The 14483-nt window shown below is 42.0% G+C and overlaps 1 protein-coding gene and 1 long non-coding RNA gene across 2 annotated transcripts in view; one reads left to right on the top strand and one right to left on the bottom strand.

The window, feature by feature from the left end:
• The window catches only part of LOC309635829, a 501182-nt gene that overhangs the window by 255277 nt on the left and 231422 nt on the right, over positions 1-14483 (top strand). The window lies entirely within an intron of this gene.
• The window catches only part of RTKN2 (rhotekin 2), a 130383-nt gene continuing 119572 nt past the window's right edge, over positions 3673-14483 (bottom strand). The window contains exon 13 of the transcript XR_014249009.1: positions 3673-6629. The gene's annotated coding sequence lies outside the window, so the exon portion shown is untranslated. The remainder of the gene's footprint in view (positions 6630-14483) is intronic.

Below are 14483 nucleotides of genomic sequence, written 5' to 3'. Positions count from 1 at the left end.
TTTGCTTTTTTAATAAAGTCTTCTGATGAACAGAAGTTGTTAATCTTAATCAATTCCAATTTATTAACTTCTTATGATTAGTGCTTTTTGCATCCTGTTTAAAAAACCTTTACCTATCCCAAGATCATTAGCATGGACAAACATTTTTCTTCTAGAAAATTTCAGCTTTAAGTCTATATCCATTTTGCATTAATTTTTGTAGCTGGTGTGAATAATGATTAAGGTTCTTTTTAAAAGATACAGATATGTATTCCAGTATTATTTATTGAAAGAGCTAACTGTTCTCCACCGAAGTAAAGAAGGGCCTTTTCCATGAATCAAATGACTGTATACGCATAGGTCTATTTATGGCCCCATTCAGTTCCATCAATTCATTTGTCTATGCTTGTGCCACCAACACATTGTCTTAATTACTGTAACTTTATATAATATTCCAGGAAGTGAGGGGGAAGTGAATTCAGCCTTGTGACTAATGATTCTATCATTCATGCCTACATAATGAAACCCTGATAAAGACTCTGGACACCGAGGCTTGGGTGAACTTCCTTGGCTGGCAATCATACTTCCATATTTTGGGTGATGTGCCCTAAGGATAAGAAAGCTTCATGTTTGGGACCCTCCCAGACCTCACCATATGTCTCTTCATTTGGCTGGTCCTTATTTGTATCCTTCATGATAAAACTGTAATAAAAAGTAAAGCACTTTCCTAAGTGATGTGTGTCATTCTACCAAATTATCCAACCTAGGAGGATAGTGGGAACCCCTGAATTTGTACCCAGTTGATAAGAAGTGTGGGTGGCCTGGAAACCCTGGAGTTTGCAGCTGGTGTCTGAAGTGAGGGGAGATTTGTGGAGAATGGAGCCCTTAATTTGTGAAGTCTGCACTAATTCTGGGTAGTCAACATCAGAATTGCATTGCAGGCACATGCACGTTAAGGATTGTTTTGTCTTTTTAGAGAATCGAGCCCTTTATCATTACACAGTACCTCTTTATCGCTGATAATTTCCCTTGTTACGAAGTCAGCTTTGTCTGAAATCAATATGGCTACTCCAGATTTCTTTTGATTAGTGTTAGCATGCTCTGTCTTTCTCTATTCCTTTACTTTTAATCTTTGTCTGGGTTTCTTGTTGACAGCATATAGTTGGGTGTTGTTCTTCTGTTAAATCCTCTCTGAAATCTCTGTCTCTTAATTGGTATATTTAGACCATTGACAGTTAGATTGATTACTTACAGGTAGTGTAAGTACCCTGAAACAGCATATTCCCAGTTCTTCCCTCCTGTTCCTTTTAATATTGCTGTCATTCATTCCACTTATCCCTAAGATATAATCACCCAATACATTGTTGCTATTACTATTTTGAACAAACTGTTATCTGTTAGATGAACTAAGGATAAGAAAGATTAAAGATTTTATTTTACCTTCATTTATTCCTCTTCTAATGCTCTTTTCTTTTTTAAAGTAGATCTGAGTTTCTGACCTATGTCATTTTCCTTCTCTCTGAAGAACTTTTAATATTTCTTTCAAGACAGGACTACTGGCAATAAATGCCCTTAACTTTTGTTTATCTGAGAAAGTTTTTATTCCTCCTTCACTTCTGAAGGATGATTTCATTGGATACAGAATTCTAGGTTTGTAGGCTTCCCCCCACCCCCAAGTTTAACACATTTCACTCCACTATAATCTTGCTTGTACGGTTTCTGAAAAGAAGGCTGATGTAATTTTTATCTTTATTCCTCTGTTTTTGCTCCTCACTTCTTTCAAGATTTTCTCTTTGTCTTTGATTTTCTGTAGTTTGAATATGATATGCTTAGGTACATTTTTTTGGGTATTTATCATGCTTGGCGTTCTCTGAGCTTCCTGGATCTGTGGCTTTGTGTCTGCCATTAATTTGGAAAATTCCCAGTCATCACTACTTCAAATGTTTCTTCTGTCCTTTTCTCTTGTGTTTCTCCATCTGGTATTCCCATTAAATTGTACGTTATTACACCTTTTGTAAAAGTTCCATAGTCCTTAGATTCTGTTCCATCTTTTTTCTTTTTTCTCCTTGCCTTTCAGTTTTTAAAGTTTTATTGACAGTTTTATTGAAGTTTTATTGATAAGCTCACTGATATTTTCCATGACCATGTCTAGTCTGCTAATAAGCCCAACAAAGGCATTCTCCATTTATTTTAGAGTTTTTGATTACCAGTATTCCCTTTTGATTCTTAGAGCGTCAATACCTCTGCTTATATAACCCACCTGTTCTTGTGCAATGTCCACTTTTCCACTAAAGCCCTTCACATATTAATCATAGTTATTTTAATTCCAAAATCTCTGCCATGTCTGTGTCTGGTTCTGATATTTGCTTTAACTCCTCAGACTGTCAGGTTTTTTTTTTTTTTTCCTTTAGCTTTCCTTCTAACTTTTTTTAATTGAAAGCAGAGATGATGTACTAGGTAAAAGAAACTGATTTAGATAGGCCCTTAGTGTGAAGTTTTATGTCCATCTGACTAGGAGTTAGGTGGTGTTTACAGTTGGTTGTAACTGTGGTGTCAGACTAAAATTTCTGCTAGTGTCCTTATTTTTGTCTCCCCCATTGTTTGGGGTTTTCCTAGAGACTTCTTAAACAGGGTTTGAGGCCTGCAGTTCTTTTAGCTATAATCATCTACTATTACACAGACGTTGGATTGATGTGGTAGTATAATGTGTGTGGGGGGGGGAAGTTTTCTGTAGTCCTGTAATCAGATTTCAGTCTTTTGGTGAACATGAGTTGGGTATTTCCCTTTCCCCAGGGTGGTTAGGCTTTGGTAAAACCTCAGTAGATTAGACATTTGTAAATTAGTTTCCTTAAGGGTAGGCCTTGCTGAGAATAGAGAGCTCTGGATATATTTCAAAATGGTTACTTTTCCCCTCTCCCTTTTGGAAGCATGAGGACATTTTTCTCCAATCTTCACAGTGACAAACCTATAGAATTCCTGGAGATAAAACTTACAAATGTGTGGAGGCCTCCCTAAAATTGGGTTTCCCCAGAGTTTTTAACTCTCAGCTTGTCTATACTGAGCCTGGAGCAATTCGTCAATTACAGTTTAAAATATTCCTACCAATACTGGCTGCAGTGAAGGATTTCGGCTCTATGAGCTGTGGCTCTCTGTATCCACTTGTCTGTTGCTCCAGCTTTCAGGACAGCAATTTCTCCTGTGACCCCAATTCTCTGATGGATCTAGGAAGAGTTGTTGATTTTCACTTGGTTCAGCTTATTTATTGTCATAAGGACAGGAGTGACAACTTCCATAAGTTTTAGACCAGAAAACAGAAGTCCACCAGGTCTGCTTTTGAAACGTAAATTAAGATATTGAGCCACTGGGCTTCCCTGGAGGCGCAGTGGTTAAGAATCTGCCTACCAATGCAGGGGACACGGGTTCGAGCCCTGGTCTGGGAAGATCCCACATGCCGTGGAGCAACTAAGCCCGTGCACCACGACTACTGAGCCTGCGCTCTAGAGCCCGCGAGCCACAACTACTGAAGCCCGTGCGCCTAGAGCCCGTGTTCCACAACAAGAGAAGCCACCGCAATGAGAAGCCCGCGCACCGCAACAAAGAGTAGCCCCCGCTCGCCGCAACTAAAGAAAGCCCGCGCACAGCAACGAAGACCCAACTCAGCCAAAAATAAATAAATAAATAACTTTATTTAAAAAAAAAAAAAAAGGTATTGAGCCACTATATGTCCATATTAGCAGGAAGTAGTATGTCTTTATCTTGGAACCCCTGGCTGTAATATCCTAGAATCTCAGCATATAGTCTAGCTAGTTGAGCTTTCAAATATCCCACAAGGAGGAACTATAAAATCTAATCAATCCACTAACAGATTTCCCTTTTTATTCCTTGTTTCTAATATTACTACAATGACTATGTTAGACTGTGTCACCACGGAAAAGACCTGGCTCTCCGAGGCCTACGTATCACTGCCTTCTACTGCCATGACACTGTGATGGTCCTATTACCTCATTGGCACGTTTGTCTATGTGTGCTCCACCCTTGGGTCCCTGAGGTTATAACTGCCCTTCCCATACATTCAGCCAAAGCCCCAAAGTGAACCAGCCATGCTAGGGTAGATCATTTTATAGGGGCATCTACAAACCCACATCCCCCTGTCTTCATGGTGAATTCCCTCTCACTTGAGCTTCCTTTCCTATAAGTAAGCTTATTCAGGACCACCTCAGTTCATCAAATCTTCAAAAGGGAAGGGATCAGGTCTGGATCCATTTGATTTGCTCACTTGCTGTCCAGAGACTAGTTCTGCATTCCAAGAAGTGTAAAGAGAGACAGCACACTTAAGGCACCTGTGGCTCTTCAGAGGCCTGCCCTGATGCTGGCTTGCATTTGCACAGAGCTAGAAGTGTCTGGGAATTTGCACCCAGCATGCCCCACAAAAAGTGGCCCTTTACCAAAAGAGAAAACCCAGTTCTCTTACCTCCGACTGGACAACTGTGATGTGTAATTAACGCTCCCAGGTTCCCCTGTGGGATCAGGGTGGAGCTACCTCATATCCTTGCTTGGTTTCCTTCCTTTCCTTGTCCTGCTTCCTCTACGTCCTTACCTGTCTACCCTGGAAGCACTTCCCTAATCAACCATTTCCTCGTGGCTTTCATCTCAAAGTCTGCGCCTGGGGAACTCAACTTAAGACACCAACCAAAAGTTTCAAGGTGCTGAATGCCTTCTGGTCTTACATTTTCCCCTTAATCTACTCCAAAGTGATTTGCTTCCTCCAAGTGAAGTGGCTGACATTTAAATGCCACCTGCTCATACAAATAAATAAATTTTTCTATTCCTGCCCAACCACATTCTTTGCTATTGGTTATTTCCAATCGTTTTACTTAACATGTCTTCTTGTGCCTTTAGAGGCCTGAAAAGGTCAGGCCCCACAGTAGCCAAATAATTCATTTGATCATCCACCACTGTATTCAAGGACGCTTGCTTGAATATTTACTCTAAAATCAGTTAAGACTTTCTTTTTTAAGAATGTTCAACAGCTTCATTGAGGCATAATTGACATACAATAAGCTGCACATATTTAAAGTATATAATTTGATAAGTTTTGACATATGCATACACCCGTGAAACCATTACTACAATCAAGACTGTGAACATATGCATCACCTCCAAAAGTTTCCCCACACCCCTTTACAGTGTCTCCCTTCCATTCCTTTCGCCCTTCTCCCAAGCAGCCATTAACCCGCTTTCTGTCATGATACATTAGTTTGCATTTTCTAAAGCTTTATATAAATAGAATTGTATACTATGTATTATTTTTTTGTAGCTGTTGGAGTTTTACACTCAGCATAATTATTTTGGGTTTCATCCATGTTGGTGCATGTATCAAAGTTCATTCCATTTAATTGTTAAGTAGCATTCCATTGCATGGATATACCGCAATGTTGATAGGTTCACCTGTCAGGATACTTGGGTTATTTCCAGTTTGGGGCTATTACAAATAAAGTTGCTATGAACATTCATTCACATGTCTTTGTATGAACACATACTTTCTTTTTTCTCTTGGGTGAATGTTTACACATGAAATACTTGGATCATATTGTTGGTATATGTCTAATTTCTTAAGAAACTGCAAAAATGCTTTCCAAAGTGGTTATATCGTTTTATACTCTCAGCAGCAACATATGAAAGTTTCAGTTCCTCTGCATTTTCACCAAATCTTGGTACGGTCAGTCTTTATAATTTCTATTTAATTGTAATTTAATTTAATAGATGTGTAATGGTATCTCATCATGGTTTTAATTTGCATTTTTTAATTGAAGTATAGTTGATTTACAATATTATATTAGTTTCGGGTGTACAGCGTAATGATTCAATCTTTTTTGCGGATTATACTCCGTTTAAAGTTATTATAAAATAATGGCTATATTTCCCTGTGCTGTACAATACACCCTTGTTGCTGACTTAGTTTATACATAGTAGTTTGTATCTCTTAATCCCCCACCCCAATCTCAGCCCCCCACTGCCCTCTCCCCACTGGTGACCACTACAGTTAAGACTTTGACGACTCCTTTCCTGTCCTCTCTTTTTCTCTCCCAGTGCCCTCATTCAGGCAAAAATGCCCCTATATCTTTTCCAACTTGCCCAGTCAAAATCTGTTCATGAGAAATGATTAAACTAGTCAGTGGCTGAAATGCAGTTTCTACTTTTCTTCTCTCGGTGAGGGATGGTGAGGGGAGCGTTAGGGTATTTAAAATATACCCTCGCCCTACATAATAAAAAGCTCTGGATGTTGTTCAAGGTATTTCAGAGATCAGACAATTGATATGAGGAGAATTTCGGAGCACAGGGGCCCTTAAAGATAGCCCCTGGCATCTGTCCCTGGCAAGCAAAAGTCAGTTGTAGGCAATTCCTTATTTACAGAGTCTATAGATTAATCACAGTTGAAAGGGGAGTAGCTCTCTCTAGATGGATCTCCCTCTGCCCCCATCTCTGTACCTCACCTGGTGCTGGTGAGAGCTCAGGAACAGGTAACTTCAGCTTCAGCTCAGCAACAGAGGTGGGCAGGGGAAGTCTACATGGTGTGGTGGACGAGGCGTCGAGTTCAGCAGAAAACAGCCCTGGTTAAAAATCCTGGCTTTGCACATGCCCCTGTGTGACTTCAAAAAAGTCACTTAATCTCTCTGTGGCTCCAATTCCCTGGATATAAAATGAAGATAATGATACTACTCTCCAAGAACTGTTATAAAGCATAGAAATGAGATCAAACATGTACGAAAATGGCTAGTACCAAATAAACACCTGAAGAATATTAATCCCTCTTCCCCCTCACCCCCCATACGGCAAGGTTCAGTAAATGATGCTGGGTTTATCTGAGTCATCATTCTGCTTCCCTGGTTCAGAAACTGACCCCCAGTTAACTCCGAAAATTAACCTTCCAGAACATCAAAATTAGAAGGTACTTTTCTATCATCTTGTTCAAACCATCCATTTTACAGATGATGAAACTGAGGCCTAGAGGGTTCAGGGGCCTTGTTCAAAGCCTACCGTTTCTCCTCTATTGCTCTTTGCCCTATACCTTGTTAATTATCACCTTTTTGAAGTCTGTGTTTACAAGTCCTGGCTAATGTTTAGCTCTTTGCATCTCCAGTATTATTTTGTGAGGTGTTGCCCCACAGGGTTATTTCAGTCTTCTGCACAGGTCTCCCAAAAGGACAATGCTGTGGATTCTTCACAGCTCTCCAGAGGTGCCAAGCTGGTGCGTAGTCACTGGCCCTGGGTCCCAGATACTTCCTTCCTGAGACAGGGCTGTTCTCTGGACATATTTGTCTTCTGGCAGAAAAGCATTTTTCCATGCCCACGGTGGTGAAGCTGGAAGAGAGAGTCTCACAGAGGCTGGAACAGTTCTGTTGGCTTCCTGGCCTTTAGTGGGTGACTTTGCCAGACACTCGTGCTCTGGGGAGACAGCTCTCCCTCTGTCTCAGTCCCAGGGTCTGCGGGGGACCCAGCAATCCAGAGGAGAATCTTCAAGGCCAGAGACCTCAAGTAACCTCGAGAGCTCCCTCTTTCCTGCAAAGCAGCTCCACCACTGTCCAGGGCCCACTGGTTCCTCCTTGAGGACTAGAATTATGAAAACAGCCCAATCAGAACACAGTCAGGAGGGTCCAGAAGCGTCCAAAAGAGTCGTCCTCACAGTGTGGAATTCAGTGAGTTCCACCAGGGAGAACAGGAGAGACGTGACTGAAACCCCCTTGGAGCCTTGTCAAACCACAGCACCCCACTGCAATGCTGCCCTCACCACCTCACTTCAGGGATAACCTTGGGAGACTTCAAACTCTGAATGTTGGCGGGTAAGGTTAGGTAGGCAGGTCAGAATCTGGTTGGGGGTGGGAGCCAGAGGACAGGTTTGAAAAAGCTCCCCAGATGGTTCTGATGAGTTGCCCTCACCCGCTAGGGTTGTTAGATTTAGCAAATAAAAAACAGGACACCCAGTTTCATGGGACTTTCAGATAAACAGTGAATACTTTCTAGTATAAGTATGTCCTATGTGATATTAAAGACATACTTATACTAAAAAAAATTGTTGTTTATCTGAGACTCAAATCCAACTGGGCATTATGTATTTTATCTGGCAACTCTCCCACCCTCTCCACCCTCAAACAGGAAAGTGACATTTTCAAATACCATTCTAAAAAAAAAAAACATACATTCACTGTCAAAAGTGCAGAAAAATATGAAACATTAAATTAAAACCAGTAATAATATTACCACCCATAGTTGTTATTATTTTGGTCTATTCCTTGTCTGTACACACAGACACACACACACACACACACACACACACACACACACACCCCTCTGTGTGTGTGATTTATTGTCAGTTATATTTTTATAAAATTTGGATTATACCAAACATCCAAATATTCAGTTTTATATTATGTTTTTCCCTATAACATTATATGTATGTATAACGTGCTTTATTTCATATATCATTGTATATATTTACTGCTATATATTTTCCTATGTCTTCAAATATCTTTCACCACCAGGTCTTTTAATGGCTGACAAATGCTGACTCTGATTCCCAGCTCGGGCATGGAGGGGAATGAGAGGAACAGATCTCAGAGCCCTCCATTTTGGCAGACAGCAATTAGCCATCAGATGCTTGATGTGGCAAACACCCTGCATCACGCAGGACCCACAGGAGGGATTCCAGAAATGCTTTTGATTAAACAAGTAAGTAAATGAATGAACCCCTGTAGACCCTGGGAGCACACTAGCCCGAACACAATACCCACATTTCCATTGTACAGGTCCTGCTGAATGGAAGAAGAGCTGCTTGCACTTCAGCAGGGAGCTGGTAATTTAGAACACAGCCTTCTGGCCCCTGGTGTTGAACATACGCAAAGTCCTGATTTTGCTTTAAATTTCACAAATAGTATCAGTGCCAGGCCCCATAGTAAGTACTATGGACACAGAAACGAACAGGCTAGAGCAATCACATTCCTGTGAAATTATATGTGTGTGTGTGTGGTGGGGAGACAGATAGTAAGAGAGTAAATAAATATAATTTCATACATTAGTGATAAATGAGACCCGAAACTACTGCAGCCACAAAGCTTACTGACCATGCTAACATGATTCAACTATTTGACACTCAGCATTAACATGACAGCAACATTCTAGAAAATTCCAGTCCAAAAAGATGGAGTTGCAAACAGTGGTACTGTTTGTTTTAGGAACTTCCTGAAAACCCATTTATCTGAAAACAAACTCTTCAACTAATGGGGATCAGGGTGGTTGCCCCTTTCTCAGAACAACCCAACTTGTCTATATACTCTTCAAGGTCCCCTGCAAAGCCCTCACCTTGCTGTGTTCATCCGTCCTAAACTATTATATCACAAACTGCACAATTCCAACAAGGACTCCACATAGAAAGACCCACCTTAAACTAGAACCTCAAAATCTTAATATTCCACCCTGACCTCCCCCTTCTACGAAGCTTCTATGATTCCATCAAAGTAATGATACCCCTTACTGCACTAAGCAATACATTTGGCTTTGTGCAATCAGCAGGCCATTTCAGTAGTCTGTGTAGGAATCAGCAGTCAACATGAGTGGTATGAAGTAAAAGAAGCAGGGCCACTCAATCCATAGTGCTGGAGATGGGGCTGGCAGTGGTGGTTGAGATGAAAGCCTCTCAAAAGTGGTAACATTTGAGCTGAGACCTGAATGAGGAGAAGGATCTGGCCTTGCCATATCCTGGGGCAAAACCTTCCAGGCACCAGGAATAATAAAAGGAAGGTTGACAGTAGGGCAAAGGAGTTCAGAAAGGTGGAAGGTATCAAGAGATGGATGCCAGATGATGTAGCTCATCGCAGGCCAATGTAAGGAGTTTTAATTTTATGCTAAGTGTGACTCAAAGGAAAAAAAAAAAAACAACCTGGAAGATTTAAGCAGAAAAACTACGTTCTTTCAACCATCCTTCCCGTCAATGAACATTACTTGAGACGCTTCTCTTGCCTGGTATTTGTGGGCATGAACTGCCCTGGAGATTTAGCTTTCTAGAGAAAAGACAGACACAAATAGCCAGCGTGCAGAAGACCAACGCCTGTACATTGCAGGAGGTGTGAGAAGGAGACGGTGACCAGAAAGCGAGTGGCCCTTCCTTGTCATGGCTCTGCCTCCCACGCCCCCAGGGTTCGATGTAAGTGCAGTTTGCTTGATGGTAACCTCCAGGCTCTAAGGTCCACAGGAGGTTACAGCAAACTCGGGCTGTGGACTCCCCAGGAGCAGCCAGCTCGTTATTTTTACCTACATGCCTCAGGACCAAGCTCAGTACCTGGGAGAGAGTAGGAGCTCAATAAAGGTGCTCAACAAATGTTGGAATAGATGGTCTTGCTTTTTGGGTATTTATACTCCATCCAGTTCCAAAAAGTTATGAAATTGTACACAGAGCTACATATATTATTAAAACACAAAATAAATGAGAAAATTAGCGGAAGGAAATGTAAAGGTAGGGAAATAAAGTTACGGTTGAAAATCCTTAGCAAGTAGTTTTGAACAGAGGTGAATTATAAAGTCTTGTTAGCAGCCAGAGAAAAGAGACCAAAGGTCAGTTGCTAGATTCACAGAAACAAAATTAAGAACAAGAAGCCAGTGGCTCAGGAAAAGTCCAGTTCTTTTCTTTTTTTTCAAACTTACGCCCACATTTTATTTATTTATTTATTTATTCATTCATTCATTCATTCATTTTTGGCTGTGTTGGGTCTTCGTTTCTGTGCGAGGGCTTTCTCTAGTTGCGGCGAGCGGGAGCCACTCCTCATCGCGGTGCGCGGGCCTCTCACTGTCGCGGCCTCTCTTGTTGCGGAGCACAGGCTCCAGACGCGCAGGCTCAGCAGTTGTGGCTCACGGGCCCAGCCGCTCCGCGGCATGTGGGATCTTCCCAGACCAGGGCTCGAACCCGTGTCCCCTGCATCGGCAGGCAGATTCCCAACCACTGCGCCACCAGGGAAGCCCCAGTTCTTTTCTTGAATTGAGTCAAAGAAAAATTGTTATGGTTCTTCATAAAGTGATTTTCTGTGAGGTAGTATATAACAACATCCCTAAAACAATACAGTTGTGAGTTTCAAATGGCCATTTCTGGAAAATCCCGGGAGCATTATCCAGGCATATCTGGGCCTAATTCGATCAAGGTGACTGGGAAGAGGCAGAGCAGGCACTTTCCTGGTGACCAAGCTTGGGTACCAGAGGGACAGACGTGGGCTGGGAAGCAGTGGAGGATCGAGACGGCGGGGACCCAAGCACGCTTGAGCTTGCTGGAGCCAGGCACGTGCATCCATCTCGCACACCTCTGGAACGGAGTAACTCAGAATACAGGGGATTCCTCCCCCCTTACACCCTGTGTGGAGCAGCTTTCGGCCCTCCTGGAACAAAGTGAAGGAGAGGGAGGCCTATGCAGCGGAGAGATTTGCGGAGGGGGGAATCTTCATGAAGTGCTATAGTAAACACCTCATATTTCAACTCTGTGAAGAAAGCATCTCCTGGCAGACAAGCTCACAAAACGTGCGCAGTTAGTGGTCGGGTCGTCCAAGGCCTGCGTGCAGCTCCATCAGGGTCCCCCACTTCCTGGGCCATAAAAACGTGCTCCTGACTGATGGCTGACATATGAGGTGACAGGCAAGGAAATGGTTTCCTTCGGCTGCGTGTGTGTGCCGCACTTTACAGCTCCCCTGGAATCAGTAAGGGCAGATACTGCTATTGCGTAAGTATAGACTCTCAATGGCTTCTTCATGGAAGAGAACATTTGGTTTGGAAAAGAAAATCATGGTGAATTCAAAACAGAAAAATGTCTCCTTTAAAAATATTGTAATTTTTGAATGATTGTAAGCACGGTTTAAACTCACTGATTTTCCACCAGATCTGTGTGTGCAGACATAACCTGTGTTATGCTCTGATGATGTCAGGCACTTGAAAGGAGAGCTTTACCTTTTGCAAAGTTCTTTGTCACCGCTTGTAGATGGGAGAGTGGAGCCTCCACAAAGGTTAAGTGCCATCTCCAAGGCCACACAGGTGGCTCCTAAATTCCCAGCTTCTGAACTCAGTTGAGAGCTCTTTACATGAGAGGATGTCGATGGGGCAACAGGAGCCCAGCCAGCAATTCTTCATTTCCCCACCTCTTACCTTTTTCTCCACTTTCCTACTAAAGGGATACTCTTAGATTGAGGGCTATGAGTGCAGCTGTTTCCATGGTCTTATCTGCTACTCCCACTTTGCACAGATATCTGCTTTTCCATGAGTCCCAAGTGGAAATGCTCTAAACATAAAGACCTCAGAAACCAACAAGGGCTGTGGAAGTTTGCCGAGCCTCAGATCACAAGGTTGGCATTAGAATCCCCTCCTAGCCTTCTGACCCAGGCTTGTCTGGGACCCCAGTCCTGTCATCGTGTCTCTCTTTTCCACACAACATGACCAAAACCAAGAGGTTTTCTGAGTGCTCACATCTGAACCAAGGGACCAGGGAGATTTCAGTGCCACGGGCTGCACATTCTGGTGAGGAATATGAGGCAGGAAAGACATTCATAAATTCTCAGACAATAAGGTCAGGAAAATAAATTCTTTGCATGACAATAAGGGGTGGTGGAATTCATTGGCATGATTACAGTGCTGGATTTGTACTGTTTGCAGCTTAGAATGGAAAGTCAACAACCACACACTGTTTAGGGTACTCGCTATGTGATCAGGCTCCTCCCATCAGGCATATAATTCAACAATTATTTTAGGTTTAGGAATACATTCTGACTTCATATTATGAGAAGATTTGTTTTAGGTGCTATTGCTAGGGAAGGGGAAGAGGGGATAGAGGGTGAGGGGAGGGCAAAGATAGTGTCAACCGATGCTGACCCTAAAGAGGTTATTCTCTAAGCAAATATTAACTGAAGGTCCACCTGCTGAATGAACATACCTTACTCAGGGGGGGCTGCCTGGTGCTACACAAGACTATCGAAAAAATATATTTATAGCCATTTTTCAATGGGAGAACAACACAAATATCTGTAGGAGACTCAAGAAGAATAAGAAGGACATAAATGCAAACTGATCAGTGCCCAAAGTATAGGAAAAGAGATGAAGGTCCTTTCAAAGGATTTCAGCATCAAGGGTTGGAACAAAGAAGGTTTCGCCCTTTAGTAACCAGAACACTCTGTTAACCAGATGGGGCCATTCCCTGGCATTTGCCTGTTGTAGCTTCTGATCTCTAAATCTCCATCCAGCCAGCAAATTCCCCAGCTATGATTACCTCCAATATATGAGCTCATTTCTCTGCACTAACTCCCAAATGGTCGACATCGATTTGCAATGTTAATGAAGTAAGTACCCAACTATCCCTGTTCATGAGCTATTACCTCGGTATTGATTGTAGCCTTAATTGACAATTACTTGAATGGGCTGGGCTACACTGAGCTTTTATTAATTTTCCATTGTGATGCCCATTACTAAACTTCACTGCAGTTGTATAATAATATAAACTCCCCACTGTGGCTAACTGAACTGGAAAATTCCACTGGCCATTTCTCAAACCTGTTTATCCTGGAAAACAAAGAATTTGGTACTGTTAAATTTGATAACAGGATTCTAGACCTCGGCTCTCTGGGAAGAGAATTGTGACTTTGGCTGTGAAAATAAATAAAATTTGCTGAATTATTTTTCTTTCACTGTTATTTCAGAGGACATGTGGTATCCAGAGACGTGATTCTTCCCCTCGCTGCCTAGAGAAACAGTGAAATCCACGCTACTGTAAAATTATATTCATTCTTCCATCTTCCTTCCTTTCTTTTTTTAAATTAAGGGTGGGGAAGAGACATCGAGGTAGAAGAAATTATGTAGTTTTAGGAATTTTCATTTTCTTCAGCTAAGCCTTGTAAATAGATTTTTTTTTTTTTTGCCCATCTCTCAAACATACAAGCAAAATCTCTGATTTCAAACCTTCTTAAAATAATAAACGAAATATATTAGAAATATCAAGACCCTGTTGGAAATGAAAGTCAGAGCTTTACCATGGAGGAGGTAAGAAAAGGAAGGGCTTGCTCACCAGCACACATTTAGATATCACTTCCCTCTCTCAGCTAGACCTCAGAAATCAGAAATGACTCTGGCTTTTGCCTCTTAGAAAGCCTCACACTGGCCTCCCTTTACCACCTAAGATGCCCATGACCAGCTCTAACCATGTTGGGATTACAAATGTGCACGTTAGGGTGAATGATAACCGTACTTGGAAAATGGGAAAACATCATCATAGAGGCCATTCTTCCTCATAGTATGGCTGGGATCAGCTGAATTTGGCTCATATAATGGAGAAGATGTAGGGGAGGAAAAACACTTTTCCTTCATCCTCTTATGTTCAGTCACAGGGGCCTGTGAATTAAACTAATAAAAAATCAGATTAACAGGAGAACATTTTACATGCGTGGAATCTTCACAGAAAAGAAGTGAATTCCCGAAGTGATTAGACTTGG

The sequence above is a fragment of the Balaenoptera borealis genome, assembly GCF_965194805.1.
Source record: "Balaenoptera borealis genome assembly, chromosome: 10".
Lineage (NCBI taxonomy): Eukaryota > Metazoa > Chordata > Mammalia > Artiodactyla > Balaenopteridae > Balaenoptera > Balaenoptera borealis.
Note: the sequence above shows the minus strand (reverse complement) of the source record. Positions and strands in the feature narration are given on the sequence as shown.